Source organism: Amaranthus tricolor, chromosome 9 (assembly GCF_026212465.1).
Source record: "Amaranthus tricolor cultivar Red isolate AtriRed21 chromosome 9, ASM2621246v1, whole genome shotgun sequence".
Taxonomy (NCBI): domain Eukaryota; kingdom Viridiplantae; phylum Streptophyta; class Magnoliopsida; order Caryophyllales; family Amaranthaceae; genus Amaranthus; species Amaranthus tricolor.
The window spans coordinates 4,572,854-4,577,918 of NC_080055.1; positions in this window are offsets into that span (position 1 = coordinate 4,572,854).

Below are 5,065 nucleotides of genomic sequence, written 5' to 3' on the forward strand. Positions count from 1 at the left end.
TTGAATTATTCTTCCTGATATAGAGCTATAAAAATAAATTATTGATTGAATTTTATCAGATACTTTAAATTTACCATTTTTAAAAATAAATTATGTAAATATTTTTATAAAACTAATCAGTTAAAAAATTTTGTTGCATCAAATGATATTAACAATGTCATATATATATATATATATATATATATATATATATATATATATATATATATATATATATATATATATATATATATATATATATATATATATATATATATATATATATATATATATATATATGTTAGCAATTATTATTTCATATTTGATATATAATGTGTTTATTATTACGTATCTTTGAAAATTATATTTATATTATACATCTTTATACTAAGAAATTCGTGCATTGCACGGGGTTTTATACTAGTATGTATATACAATAACAAAAAGTCAAAAAAATTTAACATTAAGATAATACACGATGGGAAGAATAAAATAAGATCATACATAATTAATTATTGTTTTTTTCATATACTCCTAATAGAAGCAATATAAAAGTACTTCATAAAATATTATAGAATGACAAAAAAAAGTTGATTTGGGTGCAAGTAAATTAAACAACTATTTGTGAATTATAAATTTTCGACATAATTGTAAATCACAAAAATTTATATGCGGCCCTCTCACGCATGCGACAAAAAAAATTTATATTTGCCCAATCTAAGCCTTAAAACACCCATTTTAAGACTTAAAAAGCCAAATGTAACACTTAAAATCCTACTTCAAGCCCCAATCTTTTTTTAGAGGCTTAATTTAATTTTTTAGTTGTCTGCGTCAACCCTTAAGAGACCCATTGTACCACTTAAAATGTCAAATCTAATTCTTAAAACGTCTATTTAACCCTTAATTTTATATATTTACTTACCTACTCCAACGGTAAAATATCTATTTTAAGACTTAAAATGTTTATTCCAATTGTTTAAAAGTTTGTTAAATTCAAGACTTAAAATGCCTATTTTAAAGTCTAAAATGTTCAATTCAAACATTAAAATAACAACTTTAAAATCATAAATTGAATCTGTGAATGATCGCAAGTATACGAGATTTGCTAATTGTAAATTTTTTTATTGTAAAAATGGGCCGACATGGGTCGTATCGTTGCGGGACATATTTGAACGGGTCTGGCAAGTTATGTGTCGTCCTGTACCATGTCAAGCCAAATCCAAACCTTTGTCACGACACGCGTCTGTCGGTAATGGTGCTATATCGTATTGTATCGAAGCTTGATCCACTAAAACAGTAGCTTTTTTTGTTGAGCTTACCCTTGAAAATAAAATTTCCTTAATAATTGAGAAAAATAACAATTGACAGTGAAAATAACTTGCCAAGAGGAGGTTTAGTGATTACTCATGAGTCATGAGTCATGAGTCATGATATCTTTCTTATAGTAAGAATTAGATAAAGTCTTGTACTTAAATATATAAAAATTAATAAATTCAAATAAAAACTGATAAATTTAAATAATTTATATTCTAAGTATATTTGAAACGAATTTTGAATTTTGAATTAGGGGAGCCATATTGTCATATAGTAATAGTTTATTTACTATATAAAAACTAATCAAACTATGAAAAACTATGAAAATTATATTATGTAGACGAAAATTAACTTAAATCAAACATAAAAAATTATATTTAGCAAATTGAGTTGAAATATTCCTATAATTATCCCTTTTAACAAAAATTAAGTGTTTTTGACTTCATATAAGTAGTAAGTCTAAAAAAACGCAACTAAAATCAAGATAGGAAAAATATAAACATACACTAAAAAGGATAAAAGGATGAATGTGAAATTACGAAAGATAAAGAATAATGACATTATAATATAAATTTATTAGTCTTTAAAAAATTGGAAAAAACTACCTAGAATAATCCATCATTTTTATGATTTTCCTACATTAATCTCACCTATTGATCAATTATGAATAATTCCAACTATAGGGGATATTATCCTAGAGTAAGCTAGGGTAACCTGATGACCTACTATAGTGGGTAATTCACAAAAAAAGTAAACTAAAAACTAATATAACATTAGAAAAAAAATTTGAAAATTTACATATAAAGTTATGAATAATTAAAAAAAATTAAATTTTTTAAAAATATTTTTTAACATATTTTCGACAATTTTTTTAATTTATCTTTTTTTTTAAAAAAAAATTGCTATAACAAGTCATCTAGTTACCAAGTTCACTCTAAGAAAAAACCTTCCAATGATGGGATTATTCATGGTTAATCAATAGGTGGGATTATTGTAGGAAAATCATAAAAAGGTAAGATTATTCTATGTAATTTTTCTTAAAAAATAATAGTTTGAATTATGGTTTGATTCCTTAACCTTAGATTACAACTACATTGAGGTGTTATAACCTATTGATGTTGATATTATAACCTATTAGATTTGGTATTATAACCCATTAGTTGGTATTTGGTGAAGACTCAACTCATTTAAGTGATATAATTCAAAACACATATTGTATCAAACAAATTCTAATTATAAAGTGGTTAATTGATAAATATTTTAAGTCCAATATATGTTGAATTAAGTTTGAATTAAAAAGACTTAAGTTAATTGTCTTTATAAGATAAGGTTAATTTTAGATTAAATTTAAACGTGTATTTTAATAACTAATTACATATAATTACACGTTTTATTACTTGAATAAATAATTTGCTTCGCAAGCAAGTTCTACTAATTATAGGTTTTCCTATAAGTGTGGAGTTATTTTTAACCTTACCTAAAAATAGGAAAAAAAAAATTCAAATTAAGCTAAAATTTAGGAACTTAATATGGCTTATCTTTTCCCGTTAATATTATTTGAACAATCGAATTTTAAATGCTTTATATGAGTATTAACGTGGCAGCACATCGAAGAATTAAAATAGCTAAAAATAGTATCAAAAAACGTGTTTGAACAAGTCTTAAGTGGCGCTTCAGTTTTATTTGCGGCTCAAGGTTTTGAAGATTGGTCTAGATTTATCAGATTGTCAAGATAATAGAATGAAGTTTCCTTGGTTTGCAAGATTATGTTGAGGTGTGGTATATATATAAGAAGCTTCATTCAAGGATTAAGGATTGCAACACTACTCACAAATTAACTTTTTATTTACTTTGAGATCTAGTATTCAAAAAGTGTTGTAAATTTAGTTCATCTAACTCTTAAATTTGTAATAGGATTCAGAGTTTAAAAGAGTTAGAATTCTTGTTTTCATCTACGCCTAAAGCCTGTAATACTTTTTAAAGTATTCAATTTGTTTTCTCTTTTGTGAGATTGGGATTAGTGCTTTTATTAAGGAAATTTGTAAGACGTTCTTCAAGGGGAAGAACATGATGAGAGAAGAAAAAGAGATCTTTTAAGTCATCTTAAGTTTATTAATAAAAGGCGTTGAAAATCCTACGAGTTGGAAGAGAACCCATAGGCGGGGAGTAGACTATTGATAGCTGAACCTCTTTAACAAATCCCTTGTTCTTATTTAAGTTTATTTTCGCACATATTTCATAAATCTATTATTCGACCTAAACCAGTTCCAGAAAACTGTTTTGAAAGGTCTTCCAAGCTTCTTGAGCTTATATTCTAGAGAAAAATTTTAAACGGGTACACTCTCTATTCATCCTCCCCTCCCTTAGAGAGTATTTGATCTTCTATCAATCTTCATTTGGAATTGGTGTTATAACCTATTAAACTTGGTATTTGGAGTTGTATTATAACCTATTTAGAGTTGTTGTTATAGCTTATTGAAGCTGGTATTATAGCCCATTAGAGTTGGTATTATAACCTATTAAAGTTGGTATTTGGAGTTCGCATTTTAATCAATTAAATTGTTGCTTTAACCTTAAGTAATTATAAACTATTGAAGTTGATATTATAGTTTATTAAAGTTAGCATTTTAACTTAATAAAGTTGGTGTTTTAACCTGTTGAAGTTGATTTTTAAAGTTGTTGTATTAACTAACTACAGCTGGTTAAAACACCAACTTCAATAGGTTAAAATACCAAATGTAAAAGGTTATAATACCAACTTCAATAAGTTAACAATGTAAGGTTAAAACAAGAATTTAATAGGTTAAAACGCCAACTCCAAATACGAACTTCAATAGGTTACGACACCAACTTCAATAGGTTATAACACTAATTTCAATAGGTTAACAACTTAAGGTTAAAACAACAATTTAATAAGTTAAAACGCCAGCTACAAATACCAACTTCAATAGGTTATAACACCAATTTCAATAGGTTATAACATCAACTTCAATAGGTTATAACACTACTTTAAATATGTCCAAATGTGTGTGTCAGTTTTTAGGTTTTTCTCGTTTTTTAATCAACTCCAAATGCCAACTTCAATAGGTTATAACACCAAATTCAATAGGTTATTACACCAAGTTCAATAGGTTATAACAGCAACTTTAAATACGTTCAAACGCGTGCATCAGTTTTTAGGTTTTTCTCTTTTTTTAATTGTTGGGCTGGACCTGGAGAGTCATCTCTTATAAAGACGGTCTCTCAGGAGAGTTGCTGAAACAAGATTTCTAAGGATTAAATGCAAAAATTAAGATATAGAATTGGAAAACTTATACTCCCTTCAATTCACACCAATCATTCCATTTGATTTGTATACACTCTATCTAATGCACTAGTTTAATCCTAAATATCTCTAATTGTGCATAATTAAAAATTATAAAAATCAATATTAATAAAATTTACATTGAGACGAATGAAAATAGCATCTAGCTTGACTATATGTTGACATATAGATTAAGAATAAACTGCAAATTAATAGAAATTGATGAATAGTGTCAAAAAATCAAATATGACAATTGATGTGAATTAGAGGAAGTACAAATTAGGGTAAAATTGAGAGAAAAGCCAAGAAAATCGACAGTGACTGCTGTGAGGGAGAGAAACGTAAAATGTGAAGATTTTGGTTAGATTTTTATGATTTTTTGGCGTTTTAAATTTTTTAGATACTGATAACCAGTCAAATCTAGTTGATTAAATTTTTAATTATACTATCAATTGCATATTTTTAATT